At 42.7% G+C, this 18,330-nt stretch overlaps 1 protein-coding gene across 1 annotated transcript in view; it reads left to right on the top strand.

The window, feature by feature from the left end:
* The first annotated feature begins 4,183 nt into the window (after positions 1-4,183).
* Klhl15 (kelch-like family member 15) overlaps positions 4,184-18,330 on the top strand; it is a 40,332-nt gene continuing 26,185 nt past the window's right edge. The window contains exon 1 of the mRNA XM_013026544.1: positions 4,184-4,255. The gene's annotated coding sequence lies outside the window, so the exon portion shown is untranslated. The remainder of the gene's footprint in view (positions 4,256-18,330) is intronic.

Genomic DNA, 18,330 nt, shown 5'->3' with positions numbered 1-18,330 from the left:
GGTCTGTGATGCTCAGATCTCAGTCTCTTAACTAGGATTACAGACGTGAACCACTGAGGTCTGAATTTTTTTAAATTTTCCTTTTTGGCGCAATTTTGGGAGCCCAGACTTGGGGTCTTGATTGCTCACATTTAGTTTTTCAAAGAATTTCAAATTGTTACTATAAAGGTGATGTACATGGAGGGGTTACAGTTACATAAGTCAGGTAAAGAGTACATTTTCTTACTTTTTTCTCCTCAAGGCTGATAATGTTCCACTTCAGCCATGCTGTCACTTCCAGCTTTTTTGTTTCCATTTTTTATTTTTCTTCATTTTAGCAAGTAAAATCACAGGCATGTGTGCTAATGGTTCACACCTCTAATTCTAGCTAATCAGGAGGCTGAGATCTGAGGATCAGGGTTCAAAGCCAGCCCAGGCAAACAAATATGAGAGACCCTAATCTCCAATTAACCAGCAAAAAGCTACTTCCAGATTTTTCTGGTTAATTGGAGATGAATCATTGATTTGTTGGCCTGGGGTTGGCTTCAAATGGAGATACTCAGATGTCAGTCCCGTCCCTCCCCAGAGTACCTAGCATAGCAGGCACAAACTACTGATATCCAGCTATACTAATGATTATGTGTCTGTGCTTGCGCTGGAACTCAGGGCCTGCGTGCTGTTTCTGAGCTTTTGTGCTCAGGATCCTCAAATTTCAGCCTTGAGTAGATGGGATTACAGGCATGAGGCACTGATGCCTTGTGATTTAGTCCAGTTTAGGTACATTCCTTTTTTGAATACTAAGAGCTAAGTATAGAATCTGTACATATTTGGGATTATAAACAATTTTTCTTTTTCTTTTGGTCGGTCATGGGGCTTGAACTCTGGGCCTGGGCGCTGTCCCTCAGCTCTTCAGCTCAAGGCGAGCGCTCTACCACTTGAGCTACAGCGCCACTTCCTAAACAATTTTTCTTAATCTGATAACCCATTTTGAGAAGGCACAGAATTTTAAAAAATATTGTTGTTGTTAAGGTATTGTACAGGATGCAGAATTTTTGAGCTTTAAGCATTTGGTATGTCAAAGCCTTTGAATGGATTTTTTTCCATTCATAATTAACTTACAGTTGTTTGAATTTCATATTGGTTTTATGATTATTCTTTAATAGGTTCTTAAAGTTGGTATAATTCTGTATTTAGAGAATCTTTATTAATAATCTTAAAAGAGTTTATATAATTTTTATGTTTTTACACTTTCTAGTTATTTTTTAAATTTATTTGTTTTTATGTTATAGTTGCTTTTGGTCTGTTTGAATTTATACCTCTCTCCTTCTAAGTCTTCCTTTTCCTCATAGTGTCTAAGGTATGGATTGTGAACAGGTTGGTTTTAGTTTAGTGTTATATTAAATTTGGTTGTTACATATCTTTTGTGTCCAATAGGATATAATGCTAGCTACAGAAGAGATATTGATTTTTTTTCAGTCACAGCATTTTTGTTAAATAGGTAAGATATTAATGTTTTTTTAACCTAGTATATCCAAATTATTATCTCAGCATATAATTGATATAAAATTCATATGAGATAGTTTTCCATTCTTCTGTGCCATGTCTTCAAATCTTTTCATCATTTTTATATTTGAAGCACATTGTAATTTGTACTACATTATCTCAAGTGATCCATAGTCCTATGGCTTCTTAAATAGCATAGATATGAATGTATATTAACTGGTTAGGGCAGAACAGCCTAAGCATCCTCTTAGTAAAGCTGAAAAATTACACTTGCATCATGAGAAATAATGGAGAAAAATGCTGTTGCAAAATGAGATCCAAGTGTTTTTGATTACCAGTACATTGTGTGATTGCTTACAGGTCTGCATTATGGTAAGCCCTGGGGAGATAGAACGTATTTTCAGAAGAGATTGAAGGGTTCTGATTCCCACCATTCTTGTGGGTGATGATGAGCCTTACAGGAGGTATGGCGCAGATGGTAGAGTACAAGACAATGAGCTCAAACATCAGATACTGAGTTTGAGTCCTGGTCGAGGACAAAAAAGAGCCTTAGGCATGAGTTAGGGGAAAGCCACCATTAGCTCGAGGCTAGATATTAAATTTACTTATTCTTTTATTTTAAGGGGGACAGTCCTGGGGCTTGAACTCAGGGCCTGGGTGCTGTTCCTGAGCTTTTTTACTCATGGCTAGTACTTTACCACTTAGGCTACAGCTCAGTTTCTGGCTTTTTGGTGGTTAAATGGAGATAGTCTCGGGGCTGGCTTTGAACCATGATCCTTATATCTCAGCTTTTTGAGTAGCTAGGCTATTACAAGTACCTGGCTTGTTTTTTAATTTTTAATTATCTTTATTATAGATTAAATATTGTATAAAATATGAATTGTAGATCATTTGTAATTCAAATACATCATTTGGCTTTGAAACTTTTTATTTTTTATTATTATTATAAAGGTTATGTACACAGGGGTTACAGTTACCTAAACTAGATAATGAGTACATTTCTTCTTTTTTTTTTTTTGGTCAGTCGTGGGGCTTGACCTCTGGGCCTGGGAGCTCTTCAGCTCAAAGAAGCTCTCTACCACTTGAGCCACAGTGCTACTACCGGTTTTCCGGTGGTTACTTGGAGATATGAGTCCCATGGAGTTTCCTGCCCTGGCTGGCTTTGAACCGCGATCCTCGGATCTCAGCTCCTGAGTAGCTAGGATTACAGGCGTGAGCCACTGGCGCCTGGCATGAGTACATTTCTTTTTGAACCGTGTCACATTTTTCTTCACAGTTATCTTACTTATTCTTGATGGTACTAGGTACTAGGGATTGAACTCAGGGTCTTTTGCTTTCTACCACTTTAGGCATGCCTCCAGGCCTTAAACTTAGGTTGTTAATGTATTTAATTACCACCCCAACTCAAAAAGATTGATTCTAGTATTCTTAACATATAGACAGGAAAACAAAATCAGGGAAGTTAGCAATTTCTCTGGGTCATATAAGTGGTATTAGTGGATATTATCTTAATGTCAAAGCTTTTGCTCTTTCCATCCACATGCAATTTTATTTTGTACATAATTAAAATAAGGGCTGGGAATGTGGCTCAGTGGTAGAGCGCTTGCCTTGCATGAATGAGGCCCTGGGTTCGATTCCTCAGCACCACATAAGCAAAAAAAAAAAATTAAAATAAGTAAAATTACAATGTGTCTGCCTTTAGATTATCTCCTTCCCTTTCCTCTACTGCTTTCCTCCCACTTCCCACCCTTTCCCAGCTCATTCTCTCTCACTGGGAATTAAGTCCAGGGTCTTGAACATACCCAGGATGTTAGCCTTTTACCTCTAACTATTTGTATGACCTTGAATTAAGTAAGTTCACCTTTTAACCTTAGTAACTGCCTGACTAACATGATATTAGTAGTGAGTTAGAGTACAGGTCTAGAGTCTCATATCCAAGGGATTAAATCCTGTTTTCTCCTATTAGTGATATGACTTTAGTGCAAAATACTTAGCCTCTCTGTGCTCTATAATGTCCTTGTCTGTAAAATGAGGGTACTAATAGTGATAGTATCTACCTCTTAGGCTGGATCATAATTAAATGAGTTAATGTATATAAAAGCATTTAGCATGGGGCATAGCCCCTACAAGTACTCTGTATTTTGTTGTTTTTTGTTTTTTTTTTGGGGTCCAGTCATGGGGCCTGAACTCTGGGCCTGGACGCTGTCCCTCAGCTCTTCAGCTTAAGGCAAGCGCTCTACCACTTGAGCCATAGCACCACTATCAGCTTTTTTTCTTTTTGCTTATGTGGTGCTGGGGAATCGAACCCAGGGCCTCAGGCATGCAAGGCAAGTGCTCTACCACTGAGCCACCTTCCCAGCCCCCAAGTACTCTGTTAGTGCTTACTATTAAGCCCTTTCACATACTTTTGTAGTAAGCCTTACCCTTTAACTTGGGAGATAGCTTTCTTTCCTCTCTAGAAAAGGCACTTTTCACCACAACCCTCTTTAAGACCACAATCATTTTTAACTAGCTATCACAAGGTAGTTTCAGAAGTTGCTATAGATCAAATAAGCTTCACAAATGCATTGGTGAAACTTTAAAAGTAGTTAGAGTTTATTTGCTTTGCATATATCTATAAGGCATATTGTATATTATCTGCAAGATACAAAGTAGAAGGGAATAAATGAGAATTTTATGACTCAACATAATGTACAGTACTCTTTTACAGATGCAGAGAGAAGGCCAAAAAGGTTTACAGAATTGTAAGGTACTTCTCTTCTAAAACTATCAGGTAGGATTCTTGGTTATAACACATGGATTTCTCTCGCAGCCCAAGAGCATCCATAGGGCTGTGTCTGGTGACCAGGAAAGAAAGTCCAAAGGATCATTCCTTGTCCTCTTTGTCTTGGCTTTCTGTCTCAGTTCTCTTTCTTTTATACTTAGCCCACATGCAGACACATGCTGTGGATGTCCACATCTGCATCTTTACCTGTCCATTCAGTGTACACCTCCTTTTCTTTCTTTCTTTTTTCCCCTTTTCTAAATTCCTCACAAAAAGATGTTCACCTTGATTTATATTTCCCACTTGAGTTTGAACTCAGGGCCTTGTTTTCTCTCTTGGATTTCTTTCTCATGGCTGGCACTCTTGGCACTTGAGCCATAACTCCAGTAGGGCATTTTTTTGCTAATTAATTGGAAAGAAGTCAACTTTGCTGCCTGAGCTGGCTTTGAACTCTGATGCTCTAGGTCTTGGCATCCTAAGTAGCTAGGATTACAGATATGAGCCACTGGTGCTCAGCTATTTTGGGGATTGTTTTGACTCAAAATTTACTCACCCCGATGTTGCACTTCATTGCCTTGTTATATTTCTACCATAGTAAGTATCTGGAACCTGGTTTTGGGTTTTTGAGTAAATACACGTTCTCATGCAGATATATTAAAAGACTTTGTGTCAGAAAAGTATAGTATCTCCTTTTTGTTTATTTTTTTTGTATTCAGGATTGAACCCTGTGCCTTGTACATGCTAAACATATATTCTACTACTGAACTACACTTCCAGCGCTTGTGTCCTTTTTAAATTTTCTTTGAGGTATAGTATTTTTCAGAAAGATGAATATTAGCTATTGGAGACTTTACCCAGACAGTGGTAACTGTTGAATAGAGATCACTTTAACATGAAGTACAAGATAAGGAATTTTAAGCCAGGCACTGGTGTCTCATGCCTGTCATCCTAGCTACCCAGGAGGCTGAGATCTGAGGATCATGGTTCAAAGCCAGTCCAGGCAGGAAACTCCATGAGACACATCCCCAATAACATACCCAAAGTGGTGCTGTGGCTCAAGTGGTAGAGCATTCACCATCAGCGAAAGAAACTCAGGGACAGTGCCCAGGCCTAGCGTTCAAGTCCCAGGACTGGAAAAGCACAAACTCAGAAGTGGAGCTGTGGCCCAAATGGTAGAGTGCTGATCTTGAGCACAAAAGCTCAGGGACAGTGCCCAGGCCCTGAGTTCAAGCCCCAGTACTGGCACCAAGAGAAAAAAAAAGATGTTAGGCATTGTGAAACTAATATTAAAGCCAAAGCAGTCTATCTCAAGTATATATATGCTATGTCCAGCCTTCTGTATTAATTCTTCATTAGATGAGACATATATTTGCAAGCCAGGGTGATAATTGGTAACTACGACTCTTAAGAAAGTAGTGGAATAAAATTTTCATCCAGTTTGTTTTCTTTAACATACAGTTTTATTGTTATTAAGGTTGTTGTATAGAAGGGTTACCATTTCATAAGTTGGGTAATGAGTACATTTTTTTTGACAGTGTCCAATCATGCCCCCAAATTACGTGGGCATTTTCCAGTTTTTCATTTTATTCTAAATTATTTTGAAGCAGGGTACCCATGACTCACGCCTGTAATCCTAGCTTCTCAGGGGAAGATCTGAGGATCATGGTTCAAGGCCAGTCTCACTCTTTTTTTTGTTGGTTATGGGACTTGAACTCTGGGCCTGGAGGCTGTCCCTGAGCTCTTTAGCTCAAGGCTAGCACTCTACCACTTGAGCCACAGCGCCACTACCGGTTTTCTGGTGGTTAATTGGACATAAGTGTCTCACAGACTTTCTTATCTGGGTTGGCTTTGAACTACAATCCTCAGATCTCAGTCTCCTGAGCAGCTAGGATTACAGGCGTGAGCCACCAGTGTCCAGTCAACCTCACTTTTTTTTGTTTGTTTGGTTGTGGGGCCTGAACTCTGGGCCTAGGCACTGTCCCTCAGCTCTTCAGCTCAAGGCTAGCATTCTGCTACTTGAACCACAGTGCCACTTCTGGCATTTTCTGCTTATGTGATGCTAAGGAATTGAACCCAGGGCCTCATGCATGCAAGGCAAGCACTGTATCACTGAGCCACCTTTCCAGCTCAAGCCTCACTCTTAATCTTCAATTGATCACCAAAAAAGCCAGAGGTAGAGCTGTGTCCTAAGTGGTAGAGTGCTAGCCTTGAGCACAAAAGCTCAGGGACAGCACCCAGGCCCCTAGTTCAAGCCATAGAACTGGCACAAAATTTTTTTGAAAAGTGGTGGTTATTATCATATTGGTAGTCTTTTACTAACTAGAATGTTTAGTTATTCAAGGCAAGACTTGCATGAGGTTCCTTTTTTTTTTTTTTGTTTTGTCCGGTCGTGGGCCTGAACTCTGGGCCTGGGCGCTGTCCCTCAGCTCTTCAGCTCAAGGCTAGCACTCTACCACTTGAGCCACAGCGCCACTTCTGGCTTTTTTCTTTTTGCTTATGTGGTGCTGAGGAATCTAACCCAGGGCCTCATGCATGCAAGGCAAGCATTCTACCACTGAGCCACCTTCCCAGCCCATGAGGTTCCTTTTGTTTTTGGCTTTTTTTTTTTTTGTCGGTCATGGGGGCTTGAAGTCTTGGCTTGGGCACTGTCCCTCAGCTCTTCAGCTCAAGGCAAGTGCTATATCGCTTGAGCCACAGTGCCACTTCCAGTTTTCTAGTGGTTTATTGGAGATAAGAGTCTCACGGACTTCCCTGCCCGGGCTGGCTTTGAACCGCCTCCTGAGTAGCTAGGATTACAGGCGTGAGGCACCGGCGCCCGGCTTTGGCATATATTTTTGTGCATGTATCTTATTTCACTTGGAAACTTGTAAGCTCATTGATTTTACTCCTCTGAAAGTAATTCAGATACACAAAATTAATAGCTTCTTCTTCTCGCCCCTCTCCTCTTTTCCTTTTCCCTCCTCCTCTTCCTCTTCTCAGGACAATTTCAAAGAGTTTCCTAGTTCATAGTTTCATAGGTGCAAACAATCTATTTCAAATTTATACTCTCAAAAAGTTGTGTTTTTTTTAAATATGCAGGCTTGCTTTGTCACTGAAATTGACCCCAAACTCTTGAAATTGAGTGAGCTTCCCGACTTGCTTTCCCAAGTAGCTGGAACTACAGGTGCATAGCATCACACTTTGCTGATAATTACATAGTTTTTTTTCCTTTTATGTGTGCCAGTTGCGGGGCTTCAACTTGGTGCCTGGGTACTTCCCTCAGCTTTTGTTCTCAAGGCTAGCACTGTACTAGTTGAGTCACAGCTCTACTTCCTGCTTTTTGGTTGGAGATGAGTCTCCCAGACATTTTTGTCTGGACTGGCTTTGAACTGTCATCCTCAGATCTCAGCCTCTCAAATAGGATTACAGATGTGAGCTTCCTTTTGTGGTACTGGGGCTTGAATTCAGGGCCTTGATTTTGTTAGGCATATACTCTACTCTTGAGTCATGCCCTAAATCCACAATTACATAGTTTTTGCCTAATGGAGTACTAACAGCAGTTTGATCTGAATTTCATCTTGTGAATATTTTGCTGTCTTTAATAAGTGAACATTTCATATGGCAGACTTGGTACAACTGAAAAGTAGGTTAAGAGACAGGATAAGGAGGCACCTAGAATAGGTCTTGATGAGATGGAGAATACAAAAGAAAACTGATGAATGGGAGGTTAGAATTAAGATTTCTATTTAGATATGTTGACTTTCAGATCACAAAGTGTGATAATCCCAAGTAGAGCTTCTACAAAGACTTGTCTCCTGTTCATCACGTATAGGACTGTCTCAGGATAGAGATTTGGACCTATTATCTAGGCATTGATGAAAGTAGATCTTAGTAGAAACTATGAGTTAAGGTAAGATCATTTAGAGAGACAATGTTTAAATGAGAACAAGGGTAAAGCCAGAATCATAGGTGATAGCAGTGTTTAAAAACGAGGCCCTGAAATGAACAGCCTAGAGTAGGAAGAGAATCAGAGTGATGTCATGGAGTAGAGAAAGATGATCCAAGGGCAAGCTATGGCCTTAAGTCATGGCATAGAAAGATCCAAGGCAGCTAGGACTTTTAAAGATTAACAAAAATTGTATGTCAGTACTAGGGTTTGAACCCAGGGCCTTGTACTTGTCAGGCCGAAGGTTTATTTACTTATTTTTCTGGTTGTAGGTTGTGAACTCAGGACCTGGATGCTGTCTCTGAGCTCTTTTTGCTGAAGGATAGCATTCTGCCACTTTGAGCCACAGCTCCATTTCTGGTTTTCTGGTGGCTTTTTGGTGATAAGAATATCACAGATCTTTTCCTTCTAGACTGGCTTTGAACCATGATCCTCAGATCTCAGCCTCCTGAGTAGCTAGGATTATAGGTGTGAGCCACCAGCCCCTGGCTGCTGCTTTCTTTTTTTGGTGTGCTGGTCTTGGAGCTTGAACTGAGGGCCTGAATGCTGTCCCTGGGCATTCTGTATGTGTGTGTGTGTGTGTGTGTGTGTGTGTGTGTGTGTGCATGCATGCATTCTCTGTGTGTGCATTCTGTGTGTGTGTTTGTGTGTGAGTGTGAGAGTGAGCAAGTCTTGGGACTTGAACTCAGGGCCTGTCCCTGAGCTTCTCTGCTCTACCACTTGAGCCATACCTCCACTTCTAGCTCTTTGGTAGTTAATTGGAGATAAGAGTCCCACAGATTTTCCTGCTTTGGCTGGCTTCAAACTGTGATCCTCAGATCTCAGCCCCTTAAGTAGTTAGGAATACAGGTATTAGCCATCGATACCTGGCTTGCTTTGGTTATTTTATTTTAATTAGTTAATTTGTTGGTCGTGGGGACTGAACTCTTGGCCTGGGTGCTGTCCTTCAGCTCTTCACCTCAAGGCTAGCACTCTACCACTTGAGCCACAGTGCTACTTCTAGCTTTTTCTGCTTATGTGGTGCTGAGGAATCGAACCCAGGGCCTCATGCATGCCAGGCAAGCATGCTATTACTGAGGCACCTTCCTAGCCCTGTTTATTTTTGTGCCAGTCTTGGGGCTTGAACTCAGGGCCTAGGTGCTGTCCCTGAACTTTTTTGCTCAAGGCTAGTGCTTTGCCATTTGAGTCCCACTTCTGGCTTTTTTTGGGGAGGTAGTTTAGTGGAGATAAGAGTCTCATAGACTTTCTTGCCTAGGCTAGCTTGGAACTGTGATAGTCAGACCTCAGCCTCTTGAGTAGGATTGCAGGCATGAGCCACTGGTGATCGTCTATGTTTTATGTTTTTGTTAGTTCTGGTTTGAACTTAGAGCCTCAAACTTGCCAGCTCTCATTCTCATTTTGATGTTTTTTTCCCCTTTTTTCCTTTTGCTGGTATTGGGGCTTGAACTCAGGCCCTCTCACTTTTTCTGCTTATGGCTGGTGCTCTAACACTTGAGCCAGGTTTCCATTTCCAGCTTTTTGCTAGTTAGTTGGAGATAAAAGTTTTGGATTTGTCTGCCCAAGCTGGCTCCAAAATGTGATTCTAAGATGTTAGCCTCCTGAGTAGCTGAGATTACAGGTGTAAGCTATTGGCACACAGGTTTGCTGGTTATTTATTTTTTTGTCCTGGTAATGGGCTTGAACTTGGTGCCTGGACACCGTCCCTGAGCTTTTTTGCTCAAGATTAGTAGTCTACCACTTGAGCTACAGATCCACTTGGGCTTTAATTTTTTTTATCACTATAAAGGTGATGTATAGAGCAGTTACAGTTATGTATGTCAAGTAAAGAGCATCTTTTTTGTTTTGTTGTCAGCTGTGGGTTTGAACTCAGGGCCTGGGCACTGTCAGTGAGCTCTTTTTGCTCAAGGCTAGCACTCTACCACTTTGAGCCACAGTGCCACTTCTGGTTTTCTGGTAGGTAATTGTAGATAAGAGCCTCACAGACTTTTCTGCTGGCTTTGAACTTCGTTCCTCAGATCTTAGCCTCCTCAGTATCTAGGATTACAGGCGTGAGCCACCATCATCTGGCAAGAGTATATTTCTTTTTGGACATTATTATTATTATTATTATTTTTGTTGGTTGTGGGGCCTGAACTCTGGGCCCAGGCACTATACCCTCAGCTCTTCAGCTTAAGGCTAGCACTCTACCACTTTGAGCCCCAGCACTACTTCCCGCTTTTTCTGTTTATGTGGTGCTGAGGAATTGAACCCAGGGCCTCATGCATGCAAGGCAAGCACTCTACCACTGAGCCATCTTCCCAGCCCTTTTTGGACATTATTACCCCTTCCCTTGCTCTCTCCCAGTTTTTCCCTCCCATACCCACTCACAGATTGTATAGTTTATTTTCAACATAGTAGCTGCATTTGTTCACCCCTTGTGCCTCCATTTCAGTGCCCCCTTACTTTCCCAAAGACTCCACTTCAGCTTTTTGTGGTTAATTGTAGATGTCTCTTGGACTTTTCCTATCTGGCCTGGCTTCGCTGTGAGCCTCATATTTCAGCCTCCTGAGCTAGGATTACAAGCATTAGCTACCTTGCTGGTTAATTTTTGACATAATCTTGATTCCTAAACAGGCATATGACTGGGTACAATCCATCTATTTTAGGCTACCCATCCTAGCAAAGATACCAGACATGTGCCACTGTGACATTCTCCATTAACAAAGGGTCTTGTTAACTTTTCTGCCCAGGCTGGCCTACAACTGCAATCCTTAAACTCTTAAGGATCACAGATGTGTCACCATCGCCTAGCTATGTTGGTTATTTTTCAGATATGGGTTCCCATTTGTGTCTGGGCTGGCCTGGACTGTGATCCTGCTATTTACATTTTCCATGCAGCTGGGATGACAGACAATGTATGCCTGTCATCATACATACATTTCTGTCATATGCCGACACTATGCTTAGCTTTGTATTGGTTGAGAAGGAGTCTTGCAAACGTTCTGCCCAGGCTCGTTTTGTTATTTATTTATTTGTTTATTTATTGGTCAGTCGTGGGGCTTGAACTCTGGGCCTGGGCGCTGTCCCTCAGCTCTTCAGCTCAAGGGTAGCGCTCTACTACTGGAGCCACAGTGCCACTTCCGGCTCTTACTGTTTATCGAACCCAGGGCCTCATGCATGCAAGGCAAGCACTCTACCACTGAACTACCTTCCCAGCCCTACCCAGGCTAGTTTTGATTAGGCCATGTACCTAATCTTTGCCTCCTGAGTAGCTAGAATTAAGGTATGAGCCACTGTGACTGACTCTGAGCTGTTATTTTTAAAAGTCAGCAATACTGCTGGGTGTTGGTGGCTAATGCCTGTAATTCTAGCTATTCAAGAGACTGAGATCTGAGGATCGAGATTCTAAGCCAGTCCTCCGTGCAGGAAAGTCTTGAGACTCTAATCTCCAATTAACCACCAGAAAACTGGAAGTGGCGCTGTGGCTCAAGTGGTAGAGCGCTCGCATTGAGCTGATGAGCTCAGGGACAGCCCCCAGGCCCAGAGTTCAAGCCCCATGACCGACAAAAATAAAGTCAGCAATATTTTAATTTTTTTACTGTTATTATTAAGGTGTGTACAGAGGGGTTACCATTTCATAAGTCAAGTAAATAAGCACTATTTTTTTGGACAATGTCACGCCTTCCTTCACTTTTGCCCAGTTTTCCCCTGCCATTTATGCGTACAAATTGCATTAGTTCATTTTCCATAGTGTCTACTGAGTACCATGACTGCATTTGTTTACTCTTCCTCCCTCCATTTCTTTCTTTTTGTTGTTGTTGGTGGTGATGGGGCTTGAACTCTGGGCCTGGGTGCTGTCCCTGGGCTCTTCAGCTCAAGACTAGCACTCTACCTGTTGAGTCACAGTGCCACTACCGTTTTTCTGGCAGCTAATTGGAGATGAGAGTCTCTCGGACATTCCTGCCTGGGCTGGCTTTGAACCACAATCCTCAGATCTCAGCCTCCTGAGTAGCTAGGATTACAGGCGTGAGCCACCAGCGCCCAGCAAAAGCTGCTTTTTCCCTCTCAGTACCTGAGGTCCCAGCCGTATTCAGTTTACATAATGGATTCCTGGTTGGCACGTATCTGCATACCTAGTGTATTGCTTCACACACAGGTTCACTTCCTTTTAGTAAAGAAGGAAGGAGGTATCGGTAATAAGAGGGATGAGATTGGCAGGGACAGCCTCCTGAAGGAGGTAGAGTAGGTGACAGGTCAATTGTGATGGCAGTTGTTTAACCAGAGAATTCCTTTTTTTAAAAGACAAAACATTTTATTGTCAAAATGCTGTATAGAGGGGTTACAGTTACATGAGTAAGGCAATGCGTACGTTTCTTTTTTTTAAATAAGTTTTTAATTGTGAAAATACTGTACAGAGGGGTTACAATTACATGAGCAAGGTAATGAGTACATTTCCTATCAAGCATTGTTGCCTCCTCCTTTGTTTTTTTCCCTACCATCCCTTCCCTCCCATCTCCACAACTACACTCCACACCCTTAATGAATACATTTCTTGTCGAGTCTTGTTACCCCTTCCCTTTCTCACCTCCCTCTCCCCCCCCACCCATAGTTGTAAAGTTCATTTCCAATATACTGTCCTGTGGATATCCTTGTTGCAATGGGTCATCCTGTGTCCTTGTTTTTGCATTTTGTTATTCCCTTTTCTCTCCCTGAATTAGAAAAATGTATATACAAGATGCAGAGTACCAAAATCAAGTATAGTGACAAGAGGGGATATACCATAGGGGGAAGAACATACAAAGGAAACAAAAAAATGACATGAACATTACCAACAACAAAGAAAGACCTTGTGTCTGTATCTTGGGGTTCATTTCACTTAGCATCATCTTATATGGTCATGTATATAGCTTTTGAGCTTTTCTGCTCATCTGATAAAATTATCCTAGATGTATACTAATATTGCAAATGAGGGAAACCATGAGACCTATATTTCTTTGGGTCTGGCTTATTTAATATGATTTTACAAGACCACACTAAAGCCACCAGTATGACCATGTTCATCGCAGCATTATTTACCATAGACAAGATATGGAACCAACCCAGATGCCCCTCTGTAGATGAATGAATCAAGAAAATGTGGTACATATACACAATGGAATCTATGCTTCCATCAGAAAGAATGGCACCACCCTAATTGTTAGGAAACGGAAGGACTTGGCAAAAAATCAGAATTCTTAAATTCTTAGTTCATCCAAATTAGGGGCAGAAAAGAATTTAGGAGCCGGGCACTGGTGGCTCATGCCTGTAATCCTAGCTACTCGGGAGGCTGAGATCTGAGGATTGAGGTTCAAAGTCAGCCTGGGCAGGAAAATCCATGAGACTCTTTTTTTTTTTTTTGGTCGGTCATGGGGCTTGAACTCTGGGCCTGAGCATTGTCCCTCAGCTCTTCAGCTCAAGGCTAGCGCTCTACCACTTGAGCCACAGTGCCACTTCCGGCTTTTTTCTTTTTGCTTATGTGGTGCTGAGGAATCGAACCCAGGGCCTCATGCATGCAAGGCAAGCGCTCTACCACTGAGCCACCTTCCCAGCCCATATGTTTTTTAAAGATTTTCTCAATATACTGTGATAATAAATATCATTTGTTAGAATAGGTAGTTTGCTGCTACCATTTTTAATTTTTTTGTGTGAAACACTGGAACTTTAATTCAGAGCTTTTAATAACACTTCCAGCCTGACATGTTCCCTCCCTTCCCCTTCCTTCTTCTCTCCCCTTCCCTTTCGAATCTCTTTCCCTTTTCCCTTCCATTTCATTCCCCTTCTTTCCCCTTCACTGTCCTTCCTCCTTCTCTTCCTCTTCCCACTCCCTTTCCTTCCCTTTTCCTTTCTCTTTCGGTTCCTCTTCCCCTTCCCATTCTCCTCCCTCCCCTCCCCCTTTCCTTCCCCTTCTCCTCCTCCTCCCTGTTCCCTCCCCCTGCTTTCCCCCTTTGCCATGTTCCTTTCTCTTTTGCTTTGCCCTCTATCCATTTCCCATCCTGACTCTTCCACTTCCCATCCCCTTTTCCTCCCGTCCACTCCCCTTCCTCTTCCTCTCCTCCTTTCCCTCTCCTCCCTTCTGCTTCCATTTTCCTTTCCCTTTCTTTTCTCCTTTCCTTACTTACTCATTCCTCTTTCCCTTCCCTTTCATTCCCCTTTTTGTTTTCCCTTCTCTGTCCCTTCCCCTTCTTTTCCTCTTCCCTCCCCTCCTTCCCTTTCCATTCTCCTTCCTTTCCTTTTTCCCCTCCCCTTCCCCTTCTTTTTTCCTTCCCCTTTTCTCCTCTCCCTTTCCTTCCTCTTCTTTGCCCTTCCCTTTCTATCCCTTTCCTTTTCCTTTCCTGTCCTCTTCTGTTTCCTCTTCCATTCCCCTACAGTTCCCATTTCTTATCCCCTTCTCCTTCCCCTCTCTGGCCTTCTCCCTTCCTCTTTTCTCCCCTTTCCTGCTCCCCCTTCTCTTTCCCTTCTTTTCCTCCTTCCTTCTTTCCCTCCTTCCTCCTTTCCCTCCTTCCTCCTCTTCCATGTCCTGGTCTCTTCCTCTTCTACTTCATCTTCTTCCCCTTCCCTCTCTGTTCTCCTTTCCTTCCCTTTCCCTCCCCCTTCATCTGCCTTTTGCTCGCTTTCCCTTTCCTCCCTTTTCTCTCCCTTTCTCTTACCTTTTTCCCATTCCCTTTCCCTTCCCTTAACCTTCCCTTTCCCCCTTCTCTTCCCCTTCCATTCTCTTCCCTTTCCATTTCCCTTCCCGTTCCATTATCTTCTCTTGCTCTTCCTCTCCCATTTCCTTTCTCTCCCCTTCCCTTTCCTTCTCCTTTCCTTCTCCTTTCCCTTCTCCTCCTTTCCTTCTCCTTTCCCTTCTCCTCCTTTCCTTCTCCTTTCCCTTTCCCTTCCTCTTCCCCTTATCCTTATCCTGTTCTCCTTCCCTTCCCTTCCCCCCTTCCCTTGCCTTTTGTTCTCCTTCCCCTTCCCTTCTACTTCCCTTTTCTTTCCCTCCCTCTTTCCCTTCTCTCCCATTTCCTTCTTTTCTTCCCTTTCCATTTTCTTCCCTTTCCTCCCTTCTCTTCCATTCTCCCTTCTCTTTCCTTTCTCTTCTTCCCCTTCCCTTCCATTTCTCTTCCATTTCCCCTTCCCCTTTTCTCCTTTCCTCTTCTTCCTTTTCCCTTCCTTTTCAGTTTCTCTTCCCATTTCCTTTCCCTCCCCCCTTTCCCATTACCTTTTTCTTTCTTTCCCTGTACTCCTTCCCACTCCCACTCCCATTCCCTCCCTTTCCCTTCTTCTTTGCTTGCGACTAGAACTAATGGCATTGTACTCTTGCTTGTCTTTTTTTTTCAGCCTTTTGCTGAAAGTAGGGTTTGACACCCATCTGTCTAGATGGGTGTCAAACTTAATCCTCACATCTCAGCCTCCTGAGTAGCTAGGATTGCAGGTGTGAGCCACCAGCACCAGAACAGCGTAGCTTATTTCTTTTAGAGTTGGAGTCTCTTGGACTTTTCTGTACAGACTGGCTTCAGATTGTGATCTTCCAGATCTCAGAGTCCTGAGTAGGCTGGGATTACAAGTGTAAGCCACTAGTAGTGGGCTTACCATTCTTTTTTTCTTTTTTCTTTTTTTGGGTCCAGTTGTGGGCCTGAACTCCAGGCCTGGGCGCTGTCCCTCAGCTCTTCAGCTCAAGGCGAGCGCTCTACCACTTGAGCCACAGCGCCACTTCTGGCTTTTTTTCCCCTGCTTATGTGGTGCTGAGGATCGAACCCAGGGCCTCATGCATGCAAGGCAAGCGCTCTACCACTGAGCCACCTTCCCAGCCCGGGCTTACCATTCTTAATAGTCATGGCAATTAATTATAAGACTGAATCATATTTAATAATCTATTATTAGACTTGTGAATATTTTGATTTCTTTTTTTATTTGCTCTGGGGCTTGAACTCAAGGCCTGGGTGCTGTCCTTGAGCTTTTGTGCTCAAGGATAGCAGTCTACTACTTGAGCCACAATGCCAATTTTGGCTTTTTTGGTGATTAGTTGGAGATAAGAGTCTCATGGACTGGGCTGGCTATGAACCGCAATCATCAGATCTCAGCTTCTCGAGTAGCTAGGATTACAGGTGTGAGCCACTAGCACCTGGCTGAGCTGAAGCTTAATTTTTTTCTTTTTTCTTTTCTTGTCAGCCATGGGGCTTGAAGTCTGGGCCTGGGCGCTGTCCCTGAGCTCTACAGCTCAAGGCTACTGCTCTACCACTTGAGCCACAGTGCCACTTCTGGTTTTCTGAGTGGTTTATTGGAGAGAAGAGTCTTCTGGACTTTCGTGTCCAAGCTGGCTTTGAACCGCAATCCTCAGATCTCAGCCTCTAGAATAGCTAGGATTACAGGTGTGAGCCACAAGCCCCCGGCATAATTTTTTTTCTTAATATGAAGGTGATGTACAGAGGTGTTACAGTTACACAAATCAGGTAACAAGTATGTTTCTTTTTGGACAATGTCACCCTTTCTTTTGGTCTCAGTTTTTCCCTTCCATCCACACCCACAAGTTGTATAGTTTATTTTTTGCCAGTCCTGGGGCTTGAACTCAAGGTCTGGGCACTGTCCCTGAACTTCTTTTGCTCAAGGCTAGCACTCTACCACTTCAGCCACAGCACCACTTCCAGCTTTTTCTGTTTATATGGTACCGGGGAATCAAACTCAGGGCTTCAGGCATGCTAGGCAATTACTCTACCACTAAGCCACATTCCCAGCATGTAAAGTTCATTTTTAACATAGTGTCTAGTGAGTGCCTATGCTGCACTTGCTCACCCTTTGTCCCTCAATTTCTTTGTCCCCCCTTTACCCTCCCAAAGATAGGTAGATGAACAAGACAAAAAGAAAAACAGCAATGAGGAGAAATGCTCTTGTTTCCCTTTCTTGGAATTGATTTTGAAAACTATTTGTTTCCAGTCCTGGGGTTTGAACTCAGGGCCTGGGCTCTGTCATTGAGCTATTTGTGCTCTACCATTTGGGCCACAGTGCTACTTCTGCTTTCTTTGAGTAGTTTATTGGAGATAAGAGTCTCAGAAACTTTAATGCCCGTGCTGGCTTTGAACCACGACCCTCAGATCTCAGTCATCTGAGTAGCTAGGATTATAGGTGTGAGCCACCAGTGCCTGGTGAAAAATACTATTTTATATGATCAGATGCACATAGGGATTGTGCCTTTGTGTTCTTCTAAGAGTACCTTCCTTTGGTTTCACTGTGTGTGAATGTCTAGAGTCCTGTATAATTTATTAGATCTAGTTTCTGCATATGAGAGAAAACATGCTCTGAGATTGGCTTACCTCACTCAGCATGATTTGTTCTAGGTCTAGCCATTTACCTACAAATGATGTAATATTATTCTTTCTAATGGCTGTGTAAAATTTTATTGGGTATAAGTACCACATTTTTTGGATCCACTCATGAGCCACAGTTTTTTAGTAATTTATTGGAGATAATGTGTTATAGACCTTCCATTGATCCTCAGATCTCAGCCTCCTGATTAGCTAGGATTATAGGCAAGAGCCACCAGTGTCCAGTGCTTGCTCTCATGCTTGCGCTTGCGCTTGCTCATTCTCTTGCGCGCTCTCTCTCTCAAATTTAAGTAGTTGTACAAAGGAGTTGCCATTTAACAAAGCAGTTTATGAATACAGTGCATCTTTTCAACATTCTCAACCATCCCTCCCTTACGCCTTTCCTCATTCTTAGGGTGTGTGTGTGTGTGTGTGTGTGTGTGTGTGTGTGTGTGTGTGTGTGTGTGTGTATTCTGATTTTTTTGGCTGGTTCTTGGGCTTAAACTCACAGTCTAGGCTCTATGCTCAGTACTGATGCTCTACCACTTTGAGTCATAGCTCCATTTCCAGCTTTTTGATAGTTATTTGGACTTTTTTGTCAGCTGGCTTTGAATTTCCATTCTCAAATCTTAGCCTCCTCAGTAGTTTAGGATTATAGTCATGAGCCACCCATACCAGGCCTGCATTGAATTCTTTTTTTTTTTTTGGCCAGTCCTGGAGCTTGAGGTCAGGGTCTGGGCACTGTCCCTGAGCTTCCTTTGCTCAAGGCTAGCACTCTACCACTTGAGTCACAGCACCATTTCTGACTTTTTCTGTGTATGTGGTACTGAGGAATAGAACCCAGGGTTTCATGCATGCTA

This window comes from Dipodomys ordii, unplaced genomic scaffold (genome assembly GCF_000151885.1).
Source record: "Dipodomys ordii isolate 6190 unplaced genomic scaffold, Dord_2.0 Scaffold94, whole genome shotgun sequence".
Taxonomy (NCBI): Eukaryota; Metazoa; Chordata; class Mammalia; order Rodentia; family Heteromyidae; genus Dipodomys; species Dipodomys ordii.
The sequence above is the reverse complement of the archived record's forward strand: the minus strand, read 5'-3'. Positions and strand labels throughout refer to the sequence as shown.